The sequence below is a fragment of the Rhinopithecus roxellana genome, chromosome 13 (assembly GCF_007565055.1).
Source record: "Rhinopithecus roxellana isolate Shanxi Qingling chromosome 13, ASM756505v1, whole genome shotgun sequence".
Classification (NCBI taxonomy): Eukaryota; Metazoa; Chordata; class Mammalia; order Primates; family Cercopithecidae; genus Rhinopithecus; species Rhinopithecus roxellana.
In genome coordinates this window covers 53,768,705-53,782,370 of record NC_044561.1, presented here as the reverse complement: position 1 = coordinate 53,782,370, position 13,666 = coordinate 53,768,705, and the positions used below count along the sequence as shown (strand labels likewise).

General features: G+C 40.7%; 1 protein-coding gene and 1 pseudogene across 2 annotated transcripts in view; one reads left to right on the top strand and one right to left on the bottom strand.

The window, feature by feature from the left end:
• Window positions 1-13,666, top strand: part of ERG (ETS transcription factor ERG) — a 289,046-nt gene that overhangs the window by 153,803 nt on the left and 121,577 nt on the right. The window lies entirely within an intron of this gene.
• LOC115892898 lies at window positions 11,169-11,370 on the bottom strand (annotated as a pseudogene).

Here is a 13,666-nt window from a genome sequence, read left to right as displayed (position 1 = left end):
GTAACATTATTATTTGCCCCACTTCATATTTACTCTTCTGTTTTATTTGCAGAACCAAGCCTTGTTCAAGTTAGTATTAAAATATAAATGACTCCTACAGCCAGCTCTTTATGCAGTGCCATAAAATGTGCTCTAATCAGAAGGATTTTATATTATGTGTTTTTAATTATTCTTGTGAATCCTCAGTGCCCAGATGAATTAGCAACAAATATTTGTCTGTAGATGTCAGGATATTTCCTCATACTGATATATTTCTCAGCATAACCTCCCCTTTAATTTATTTGCTCCTTTCATGATGAAACAGATCTTTTACCCAATTTCGCCTACAATCTGAATATTCCCTGATTTTTGGGGAGTCAAGTCAAATTTCCTTTTCCTAATTTTTTTTTTTAACAAGTTTCACTTGTTATCTTACTAACAGTGTATTTAATAAAGTCGATGCTCAATAAATACTCTTGTCTCAATGAATAAGCTTCAGCCTCTTTGTAGCTATATTAATATATTTATGTATCCTATAAAGTCTAATTGGCAGCCTATCATAAGTTTTTTTTAGGTTTTTTTTTTTTTTTTTTTTTTTGAGACGGAGTCCTACTCTGTCGCCAGGCTCGAGTGCAGTGGCGTGATCTCTGCACCCTCCGACTCCCTGGTTCAAGCGATTCTCCTGCCTCAGCCTCCCGAGTAGCTGGGATTACAGGCACATGCCACCATGCCCAGCTAATTTTTGTATTTTTAGTAGAGACGGGGTTTCACCATATTGCCCAGGATGGTCTCGATCTCCTAACCTTGTGATCTGCCTGCCTCGGCCTCCCAAAGTGCTGGGATTACAGGCGTGAGCCACTGCACTCGACCCATAAGTTTTAATTAATATATTTGAATTTTCTTGGCATTTCAGTATTTCTATGTTGAAATATGAATTATTTTAAAATACTTCATCTGATTACAAAGGTAGCACACACTTGTTTTATCCCAAATTTTCTCAACTGTTTAACTTGAAAAGGGGGCAGTTACTCCATGATCCAGATCTCAAAACTGAAATTTGTATTTTACGATGTTTTCTCTGTTTATACTAATATACATATGTGATAATTTTCTAAAACTTATGATACTTTGAATATTTTCTATGCAGTACATTAATATCTATCTCATCCTTCTTACTACTGTGTAGTATAATTATCCAATATCTGATTGAAAGACATAGTTTATTTTCGTATTTTACTGTTACTGAGTGTGTAATAGCGGACATTCTTTGTACTTATAACTGTCTATTGTGAGTATTTCTTTAAAAATGGATTTCTAGAATATCAATCACGGAGTCAAAGGGTAAATTATTTTATTCCCATTATACGTGAATGTCAATGCTCTTTCCTTCACATTCTTGCCAATGCTGCAAAATATTACATTTTTTCATTGTTGTTATCTGTCTAGGCCCAAATATTGTGTGGTGGTTTATTTATTTTTATTTTCTTTAATCTGTTTTCACTTTTCTTGGATGGTTTACACTTATGGATAGTAAACTCCTGTGATGGTGACTTGTGGTCATCCAGGATCTTTTGCATTGTGTGGGTTAGGATGGGCAGGACACACTCTTGTATATGTACCAGCTGTTGGTTTATGTGATGTTTTTCAGGTCAATATATTCCATGTGACAGTATACCTTCCATTTGGCTGACAGTGTGTCATGCACACACTGCCCACACACAATTATATTACAAGGCTGGTAAAACTGAATTGCTCTATTCCAGTGGTTCTCAACTGGGACAGTTTTTGGTTGCACCTTCAGGGACAGTTGGTCATGTCTAAAGACAGTTTTGGGTGTCATAATTGGAGTCAGTGAGGTGTTACTGGCATCTAGTGGGTAGAGGCTAGGAATGCTAGCAAACATCCTGCCATGCACAGGGCAGCCCCCACAACAGATAATTAACCCAAAATGTCGATGCTGCCAAGGTTGAGAAACCTTGTGGTCTATTGCAGTGACATTTTAGTGCTTTTATGATTTGTTGCATCACAAGTGTACCAATTTGTGTTAACTTTAACATGTTTATTCTTGCTCAAAAATTGGGATGTGTCTTACAATTGATTGATTAGAAAGTATTATGGTGAATTTTGATTGGCAGAATTGTTTTTTCTTTCCTAGTGATACTTTAAATCATGATGTGCTTTACATCTTACCATCCAAAGTATTAGATTTGAGGAAATATGATATGATTATGTCTTATCTTTTATCTCTACATATGTATAGTCTAATTTCAGTGTAGGAAGTCTCGTGTAGCATGACAGTGTAACTGCTATATTTGTAGGTATTAAAAATCAATCAATGCCTAGCTTTGCACCCATAGGCATTCCACTTTGAGCCCGCTGTAAGGTAAAACACAATATCCAGTGCTGGAAATAATTTCATATTTAGTTTTATGTTAAAGTAGTTCCTCTTAGATTTAGTAAATAGACAAAATATTGATTGAATGTTCAAATTTAGGGTGGAATGATTGATGTATTCATTTGGAAGGTTATGAATCATTCCTGTATCTCTTGATTTTGTTCTTCATTTATATTCACTACCTTTAAATTCAGCAAAATTATTGAAAATTCAGGGGGTTTCAATGTTAGGGAAACATTTGTTAGGTTTCTAACTTCTTCACAGTAAGCCTTCTGTGTTTTCTTACATTTACAAGCAGTCTAATGATCCAGTGAATCCCTTACATACTGAATGTTGGGGAAGGGTTATGACAGGAATATCTAGTTTTCAAATCTTGGTTTGTTAAAGATCAGAAACCTTCCTTCCAGATCTTGGTTTGTTAAAGGTGATGGTCACCTAAACTAAAGCGTATTCAGACGACGGCTGCTTGATTTAATGGAGTGAGCTTTTATTCTTGGCTCTTATTGGAGAAAATCTGCAAGTGGTCAGGGGAAAATGGATTTCAGTGTGTACTGTCAATTCCTTTTTTTGCATTTGTAAGTGAGAAAAAAATTAGGTGGTTAAAAGGTGGCAGTTTTGAGTTATTAAGAATGATCTGGATTAGCCCCAGCTTCCATGGGTCACTATGAGGTAGCCGCTGATACTTCACATCTGGTTTTGGTTTGCAGTAACTGACAAAGAAGCACAATATATGTATAGCCCTATTGTTAGTGTCGTTCTACTCTTTTAAAGACAAAAAACTCCCCACTCCAAAGGTATAGAAATATTTTCAACTCCAATTTACAGATTAGGTAAAACCTCTTGAGTTAAGGGTCACTAAAGGCAGCTGAAAAATTTCTTTGCGAACTTCTCAGTGTTCTGGCTGTTAAAGAAAAATGGTAAAATAAAAAGAGCTCCCCAGTGTAAGAATTCCATAAAACAGAGAGTGACGTGTGAGATGCATTAATGCTTTCCATTCCTGATGAAAAGCTTGAACAGCTTTAAGTAATGTGGAATCCAGTATCTCAAATCCTAGCTCCGTCTGGGAGGTGAGCTTTAGGTGCCCTAACTCCCTGGGATTGGAACAGCAACGCGTTGTCTACAGGCATTCCATATGTGAGTTTAATTATGATAACTTGACTTCTTTAAAGAAGCTTTATAGATGTTTGGGGAGAATCCCACTCAGGACTGTGGGTTTTCTTTCTCCTGCTTTACTTGGGGAAGGAGCACGCAGGACCATGGTTCTCAGAAAGGGAGACACATTCTGTGAACCTGTGCACGTCCCTGTGCCCACAACGAAGGCCCTGTCCAGTGGTCAGCGAGGCCCACCATTGCAGCCTTCCAGATGGCTCTCATTAGAGTCAAAATTGACTGAGGGAAGCCCCCGGGGCGTCCTGGAAGCCTTAGAGACCATGCTAGGGACAGACCCCTTGATTTCTAGGAGCTAATGTTTCAGAGAAAATAATAACAGTGCCTTCTAAACACTAGGGCTTTTCTTTTTAGTAACTCAGGGTAATGAATCCCCACCCTCTCCCTCTGCTTCTCATTTACCACCCCCATTTCTCTGCAAGTCACAGAGGGGAAAATTGAAGTTTTCCCACATCTCCTTGGGAAAGTAATCTGAGGTTGATGGGCAGAGATGTTTCCAGAGAATGGGAATGGGGTGCCAGCAGCATGGAGGAGCTTGGGGAGCTGCTGGCATTGGGCGTAGAGTGAAGACCAAAGTTAGGGATGGGGGAAGAGGGTACCTACTCTCATGGGGTAAAGTGACCCTGAGGCACCTCTACATTTAATAGGTCCAGAAAGAAAAATGGTGGAAAAGAATAGGAAGGAACTGTTGATGTTCCCTTCTTATGTCCTTTCCATTGGGTCAAAATACTGTTGTAATTTTGGCATATTTTTCTCTCTATCCAATATGCAAGTTGTTTGTTTGGCTGAATACTGCTTTGCTTCTTTTCTGCACGTCCAGTGACCGACAATGCTTAGCACATAGCCATTGTCAATCAAGATTTGATGAATGGATGAATGATTGTACAGAAGGAATATTTTCTGCTGTAGCAACCTTGTAAAAGTTTCTTCTTGAGTGAGGAATCTTCCGGTGGTATGCCAATGCCCGGTCATTGTGTAACAAATCACTCCAGGACTCAGTGGCTTAAAATCACAATGATCACTTTATTATTTAGAATCTCTCATGGTTCCAGGGCTTGACTGGGCTGAGATAGATATTATGTGCTTGGAGGCTCTTATAGGTTTGCAGTCAAGTGCTAGCTGGGGCTGGATTGATCTTGGTTTCTTCGTTTATACCTCTGGGGGTTGATGCTGGCTGTGGGCTGGGACTGATGCCCGGAACACCTACACATGGCCTCGTCACATGGCTTGGGCTTTCTCCCCATGTGGTGGCTGAGGTTTAAGAGTGGCTGTTCCCAAGAAAATCAAGCAGAAGCTCTATTCAGGTGGAAGTTCTTATCACCTTTCCGAGGTAGCCTTGGAAGCCACATAGCTGAACTTCTGCTGTAGTCACAGCCCCACTCAGATTCAAGGAGTGAGAACATGGACCTCACTTTCTGATGGAAGCAAAGCCAATGTCATTTTATAGAAGGTTATGCATGAGGGGAAATCCTACTGGGCCATCTTGGGAAATACAGTTGCCATGGTGATATGGCAAATGTCTAGAAATGCAATCAATTACCATTCTAATGGTTTCTAATAAGTACGTGTGAAACCAACCCAGTTGCCTAAATAGTTTGACTGGAAATAATTTTAATCAGAGTTACTTTGAAAAATTACAAGGACTAAGTTGTATACAAATGGGAGCTATTCTTTTATATTGAAATCCAGATAAATCTGCTGTAAACTTATCATGATGCCAGCAAAATAGAGGATGTATACTCATCCACTCATTCATTCATTCGTTCTTACAGCTGGTATTTTTTTTTTTTTTTTTTTTTTTGACTATCCACTTGCTACAGGTAATATTAGCTCCATTATTGAGACGGAAATCTCATAAGATGCAGATTTGGGAGGCCTCTTAGAGAAAATTTACCTTCCTCACTTCCCAAAGACTCAATCTGAGAAGACAGCCCAAAAAAGCCACTTCCACAGCTCAAAGGGCCTGCAGCAAGACTTGGGAGAGAGGTGGTGACAGTGGGGAGAAGAGGGGTGGGGAGCAGATGACCTCCTGCTCTGTCTCTCTCTCATCTATTCATAGATATCAATACCATCCATTGTGCGTCTGTGTGTGTCTGTATTTGCCTGTGTGTCTGTGTGTATATACGTGTGTGCGTGTGTGTGTGTGTTTATATGTGTCTGTCTTTGTGTGTATGTGTGTGTCTGCATGTGTGTGTATTTGTGTGCTTCTGTGTGCCTGTGTATATGTGTGTCTGTGTTTGTGTGCTTCTGTGTGTCTGTGTGCGTATGTCTGTGTGTCAGTTTATACGTGTCTGTGTATATGTATGTGTGTTTATGTGTGTCTGTGTGTATGTGTTTATGTCTGTCTTTGTGCCTGTGTGTATGTGTGTGTTTGTGTATGTGTTTTCACATGTGTGTGTCTGTGTGTGTGTGTCTGTGTGTATGTGTATGTGGGTCTGTGTGCATGCATGTGTCTGTGTGTGTGCTTCTGTGTATGTGTCTGTGTGTGTATGTGTATATGTGCATGTCTGTGTCTGTGTGTGTATGTGTACATGCATGTGTGTCTGTGTGTCTGTGTGTCTGTGTGTGTGTGCATGTGCATGTGTGTGTGTGAGGGAGTGATGGGGGAGCCATTGGTTCCTCACAACTTAAGTCCCAGCTATCATCTTAACTTTGTGGATGGTCAGCAGGCAGTTTAAAAGCAAATGAAGGCACCCATGCTGGGTACGTTCTGTTCAGAACTGAGGGACTGGCTGGTGCTTTGGCCATAGCTAGGCCTGGCCATCCCTTCAGGGGAGCCACAGCTGGCTGGACTGAAACTGGCTGGGCCTATCCCAGTGCCCTCCTGTCAACTGCTGTTGAGAGAACCTCACCTATCCCAGGGGAGTCCCAAGTTCAAGTCAAACTCTGGGTTCTTGAAGGGCTCTCCTGGACTAGCCACTGACATAGACAGTATTGCCCTTCCCTGATACTCCTGGCTCTGTGGCCGGCTTCGTTCGTTCATTCATTCACTCATTCAGCAAGTGCTTGTTGAGGGCCATCACTGACACAGTCATGAGGGAATCCCTGGGACTCCCCTCCCAGTGTCAGCACCGGAGCTCCAGGAAGATGGGTGCCTTCCATCTCCAATGCATTTTAGTTTCTTCTTTGAACAAACCTACAAAGTTACTGGTTGATTGAAAAAGGAAAATTGGCACAAATGAATTAAATGACGCATTGGAGTCACCAAGCAGTTGGGGATGAAGTCAAGGTCCCCGTTACCAGGATGCTGCACGGACTGTTCCGTTTGGAGACATATCACGAAGGCTTGCCACCTCCAGTGCGTGCCAGTGAACCCCTCTTGTGAACTAGAGGTTAGCCCTGCACTCAACGGTCCTCAGTTCCTACCTAAGCCAGTTCATCATTAGCAATTCGTGTTGTGCATGCTGGCGGTGCAGAGCCCAGGGTCGCTTTTTCTCGAGCCAGCGTCTTTTATCTGCAGTTGCACCCCAGCGAAGCTGGAACTGGAATGTACGACTTGTTACAGGGTCCAGGCCTCCTCCCATCTAGTCTGCGATGCCTTTCACATGAAAAGGTTATGTTTGTTTCCCTTTAAAAATAGCAGATGAGCAGATGAAACACTGCCTTAATTATCCTTCTGTAGAACACAGTGAAAATGAGCCTCCCTGTTCTACTGGCAGAGCGAGAGGAAAATGTATCCTAAACCGCAGTGGGTGAAGCCTCTTCAGATGTCAGTCAGAACCTTACCCACACCCAGCCCCGCCCGACAGCCCTGAACACAAACAAACAACTGTCACCCATTGACCTCACGATTCCTTGGTATATGAACCAAAGTGGGAGGGGAGAGAAAAGGAAATACTGCAGATATTTTCAAGTACAAGCAAAGACAGAAAGAGGAAAGTTGCAAAAGTGATTATATTTCTTTTTGCTTAAGTGTATAATGTTTTGATGACCAAAAAGTCAGTGTAAATGTATAATAAGATTATTTTCAAGAAAATCTGCATATGAAGTTTTAAGGCTTATTTTACTTCATATATACATAAAGTACCATTTTTAGAAGCGATATACTCCATGCATATTCCAAAATACTACCCTGTTTTTTTGAGAAAGGAAGGGACCCTGAGGTATTTTGCACATCTGACGTATTATAGTATAATCTATATTCCTCCTATAACACTTATTTCTGGAAAGGATCTACTCGTTTCTGAGTTTAGGCAGGCACTAGCCCTGACGTCAGTATTGTGTACAGAGAAAACAAACAGCCTCTAAATTTACCGAATTTGATGCAACTCACATTTGGCAACATATCAAACAATCTAAAATGATTGTAAAGTGGAAAACTGTTCAGGCTTTTAAAATCATTAACAGTGGCATAAAACAATTATGCAATTTGCATGGTCAAGTCTCACCCCCCAGATTTATGCCTTGAATCTTGTATTCAGATCCGTGTAATTCATCTTTACTCCTAAAACATGTATATTTCTTTATGTTCTATAATAATGAACAATTCAAATTTTTCCAAAAGAAAACCCATTTCTGCATTATAAATGTTAGATCTTAATTTTAACAAGTAAAAAAATGAGACCACTGGGTGAAATAATGTCAATTCAAGGAATTTAAATCAAGAATTAGGCATACTAGTATGCTCTTTAAAGGCCTTTTTGAGGGACATTTAGCACCCTCTAGTGACAGCAATTGAAGCCGTTCAAAGGGAACTTCCCTGCACGGCTCACGTCTGGTTTCTAGCTGGCAAGTCAACAATGCAGTGTAGTTCTTTGGGCAGGAGGTGGTTGCTTCCTAAAATCCTTGAGGCAGGATTATTTTTGTAGCTGTAAATAAAAGCCTGGAATAATCTCCACCAGGCAACTGCGCAGTGGGAAAACCATGATTTATCCCTATCGGCTATAATATTTTTTGACTTATCACGGCCAGTCCACTGAGAAAGAGCATTTCTAGTACTCCTTGAACACTGCAGCCTTTCCCAAAACATGTGCTGAGATCTGTGTGGGCATCAGATGACAACAACCAATTTACTGACATCACCGTTTCAGTTCAAGTCGGTGCATTTAACAGAATTTAACAGATTTTCATATGAGTGAATTGGAAAAGAACTGGCCTGCCTTCACGTCAGCTGCACCTCTGTGTCCTCTGCGTTGCTTGCAGTAGGAGATGATACAGTGTGGAGAGGGTGAGGTGTGGAGAGGGGGTGAGGGATGAGGAGGGCTCGGGCGGAGAGGATACCGTGTGGAGTGTACCATGTAGCAGTTACTGCGCTGAGACAGACTCCCAGTGTCCTGTGCTCCTGACTTCAGGCACAGGTACAGGGCTTCATGGCATCCGCAGGTAGCCTGGTGATGCTCATGCAAATATAAATGAATTTGTGGCAAAGATTTTTTGCCTTCGCTTCATTTCTGATTCCATTTGTGATAGAAATAAATTCGCAAATAAATCATCAGATGAGGTGATGTAGAATTAAGTCCACCTCAACTGAAAACTAAAAGCCGATTTTAGGAAGCAGCAGGAAAAATTATTAATGCAGGCTTCTCCATAAATTTCTCTCAGTTGAATGCTATTATAGTGCCACTTATGATCTTTCTTTAAGAAGTAATCTGTATTTTCTTTAAAAATAATTCATAAAATAGTGACCGATTAAGACAAAAACAAGTGATGCTGTTTAGTATCTTATAGGTGAGATTGACGCAGTTCTTAAAAAATCATTGAAAATTCTGGCTAGAAGTCAAACAAAATTAATTTCAACAACCTGGGATAAATTCTCAGTTCGGCCAAGGATGGTGACAGGGGACAGTACCTGGGAAAGTACACTTTGGATCTGAGTCGGGGGTAGAGGGGGATGCCAGTCAGATGCTTTTGTGAATCTTAATGATGTGCCCTGTGGGTATACCAAGCCTTATGGGCACCAGTAGCACCATGATGTCTGTAACATCTATGCTCAGCTATACCCAGTTACATGGATAAAGAAGTTGAAACTCATTTAATGGTTTCCAAATTATATAGAGAAGCCTAATAATTGGAACAATACATTTAAAATTTCTTTTAAACTAAATAATGGTGACAAAATAATTACTCTCCTCTTAGATTTCTTTCTTAAAACCACAGATAGTACATTGGCATATTTGGAGTCCTTGATAATGGTTTTAATATTCCTGCATTTTTAAAGTCATATGGAGTTGAGTAAGAGCAAAATTGGCATAAACTTGAGAATGTGTGGGATGCTTATGAAATTGTTTATTGAAATCATTGCTCCATGTGAGCTGATAGAACTGAACTGACGTGTGCTTCAATATTAAGGAAATTGCAACTTGGTGTTGAGAAGTTGAGGATTTGGTATGTGATAACAGCTTCCTTGGTTTCTATTAGTTCAGATCAACCAAGAGAGTGAAGAATACATTCAGCACTCAGAGAAAGTGTTGAAACAATGGTTATTTAAATTGTAATTGGATTATTTCTTAATGTGCTGCTGGGGGATATGGCACTCCCCCCAACCCCCACCCCCCACACATGCTCATACACACACTCCCACACTCATACACATATACTCACGTAGTTGTATCCAATGGAGTGAAGCTATAATCATGAAGTATGCTGTGAACAGAAAAGCCGTCCTTAAACAGCATTGACTGGGTGCCCTTGAGGGCTGAGCGTGTCTTAATGCCGCGTATGTTCTCAGGCAAATCCACCAACTGCTGCAGATGGAAAAGTTCCACAGAGTGCTGGAGTTTTCCATTGTGCGGCAGCCCCAGATGCTTGATTCTTATCTACAATCTCAGGCATGTTCCTGGCAAAAATCCTTGGGACATCGTTCTTGCAGGGCTCTCATGAATAATCCAAACACCATGCATTTTAAATTCATGTGTCATCTTAAGGACAATATACAGCACTTTTATCCTATTGTTTTGTCGTTAAAAACCTGCATTTCATGGGTCGCTCCCAGGCTCGAAGTTTTACATGTGCAGAATTTGAGGAGACTGAGATAGGCTTCACGAATGCCAAGACACGTGGTAACTGGATAGAGCCCTGTAATCCTGGCTTCCTGAGTGCCTACCGGAGTTCCTGGCAGGAAAAGGCATGCCATTAATATCACCTGAATGGATTAATGCCGCATAGATGGCCTCCACAAAACTCATGAGCATTTCTGGGTTTTCTTAATAAAATGAAAAAAAAATAATAAGAGCTCTATGCTTGCTGTAGACATTTAAAAAAGAACATGCATTTGGGTATGCATGCATAAAAGGTTTGACTCCTACAAGTATTGTGGGCTGCACTTTTTCCAGAACATGCCTGTATTTTTCAGACATTTACAAAAATGTACAATATTGCATGTTACTTACATATTTTTATATTAGGATATAATTTATGTTTATTACAAATTTATGTTTTGAAAATATAAGTGAAGCAAAGAAGAGGGGGAAAAAACAAAAAGCTTCTCTGCCAGTAGTATTGTAATATATATAGCTGTCAATATTTTTACTTTGCCTTTTCATTTATTTTTTATTTTTTGACTGTTACAAAAGGTTATTTAACAAAAAGTCTAATATGAAAACATACATGACCTAATTTTTACATATAGTAAAACAGGCCCTTTGGAGAGGGGACATGGGTTTCTCTGTTGAACAGCCATTATTTATACTCATTCCAAAGTTTTTAACATGATAATACTATTTCCTTGTATTACCACCATTCCAATATTGTTCTGCTGCCAACTAGTTGACATCTCCACACATTCATCTATCACAAGATTCGGAAAGGGATTAAGTCCCCATAATATTCCCTGGACATGTCTGCCACCATTGAATTTCATTTTTCAACTCGGGAAGGTGAGCTTCGCTCATGGTGTCTGTTCCTCAGGTTCACAGATGCCTTGGAATGGAGTGCATGGCCACCCCCATCTGCCTTTTTAACAAAATGGGTCTATGATATAATTCTCCTATGTACTGTGATTTTTAACTAACCAGGTAGGATATCAGAGCAGTTTTCCATATTGCTAAGTGTTCATCTATTACATCATTTTCCTGCAGTGTTTTTGAGGAGGGTGGGCGTTCCATTGTATGGATGTAGAAGGGAGGGATAAAGACATGAATGAGTCATGAGTGAATCTTCTGTTGCGTCCCCACAGATGTGGAAGTTCAGATGAGTCTCCTCTCTTTGCTCAGCACATGTATCACATTGAGAACCATGTGGCTGTCATTCAGAGTGTTCTCAGCCCCTGACCTTCCTCCCCATATTCCATACAGAGAAGTTAGTAAGGGAAAAAGAATGAGAACTTGCTCAATCTTTAGAAAATGGGAAGAAAAGGTTTTAGGATAAATAAAATAGTGCTGCTTTTATTGTGACAGTGAATTTATGGTATATTTATTTTATATTATTTTGTTTCTCTCTCTGAAGTAAAACGTGAGCAGACTAGTGAAAGGTCTTGGCAGATTCACAGGAGATGGGTTTGTGCAGGAGAAGCACGCGATGGAAATGTACACTATTCCTAGGTTCTGCTGCCCACAGTCACTGGGTGGGCTGTGCTGGTCTAGTGTGGTATTTGCTGTGTCTCAGGGAGAGTGAAAAAGGACCCTGTCCTGACAGGCTGGGCCTGGATCGGCCTCAGGTAGGGGCCGTGTGCCGTGCTGCCCCCTAACTTGGTCTGTGTGGTGACCTGGAGGTATCTTTCCCTAGGGAGAGGAGGTGTCAGGTGGGAAAGGGCATCCTGGTTCTTAGGCTGCTGGGTGGTGCAGGGATGAGGCCATTTAATAGCATAGACTTGGGGTACAGGTGAGGAAAGCTGAAGTGATATCTGCATCTTAAGATAATTTCCCCGTAGGATAATGTTTGGGAAACGGTTTCTGCATTACTATATTCTAGTTAATAGGTGTGCCTTGGCCAGAGGCAGTGGCTCACGCCTGTAATCCCAGCACTTTGGGAGGCCAAGGCGGGTGGACCATGAAGTCAGGAGATCGTAGACCATTCTGGCTAACACGGTGAAACCCCGTCTCTACTAAAAATACAAAGAAATTAGCCGGGCGTGGTGGCGGGCGCCTGTAGTCCCAGCTACTCGGGAGGCTGGGGAGGAGAATGGCGTGAACCCAGGAGGTGGAGCTTGCAGTGAGCCGAGATTGCACCACTACACTCCAGCCTGGGCAACAGACCGAGATTCCATCTCAAAAACAACAACAACAACAACAAAAAAAATGTGCCTTGTGCTATCAAGAGTCAAAGTGTTTTTTTTTTGTTGTTCTTTTTTTTTTTTTAACACTTTACATTAAATAGTCAGAGATTACCAGGCTTGGATGCTATGATGCCATTTGAAACATCAAGAATTATTCTCTTTGAAGACAACAGGAATCAATCAAACATTTTGTCATTAGAAATGAGGAAGAGTTTCCTTTGTAAAATTTTGGAACAGAATTTACCACTCAGTATCCCCAAATTAACTTTTTATTGGATCACTTTCGAATATTGATCGAATAATAGCACCTGTTTTTGTCTTTTTTAGTATCCAATAAATAAATTTGTCTCTTAGAAAACAATATTTTTATTCATTAGAAAATGAAGGATATATGCCTGCATGTGTGTTATACGTAAATAAATATGGGAGGGAGAGACAGAGATTGAGAGAGAGCGAGCGTGTGTGAGAGAAAGTGGAGCAAATGATATACATTGGCACCAGCAGACAATCAGAGTTAACCAGGAGAAGGGTCTTAGGAGTTTTGTGTATTATCTTGTGGCTTTTCTGTAAGTTGGAAATTATTTCAAAATAGAGGGGTAGGAAATCCCACTCTTCACAGTTTGATTTGCATTAGGCAAGAACCAGGGAGTTCCGGTCAAATTATCACTGAAGCATTAGGTCCTGGTAGAAATGCTAATCTTTCCTGTTTCAGGGAACAACTGAGGGCTGGATTAGCAACCAGGAGGCGTGGGTGAGGCGGGACCATGCAGGGTTTTCTCCCGTGGCTATTTTGTTAGCAAAGCGTTCATCTTACTTAAAACTGGTGTTTGGTAAATGCATAATCGGGCATCACATGATGCGGGGGCCACAGTTAACATTTCACATTGATGCTTCTTAGGAGAGAACAAAAAGCAAGGACTCTCGGGGAAGCTGAGAGAGCTTTTCTCCTCAGCACTCCAGAATTCTAGTGGAAG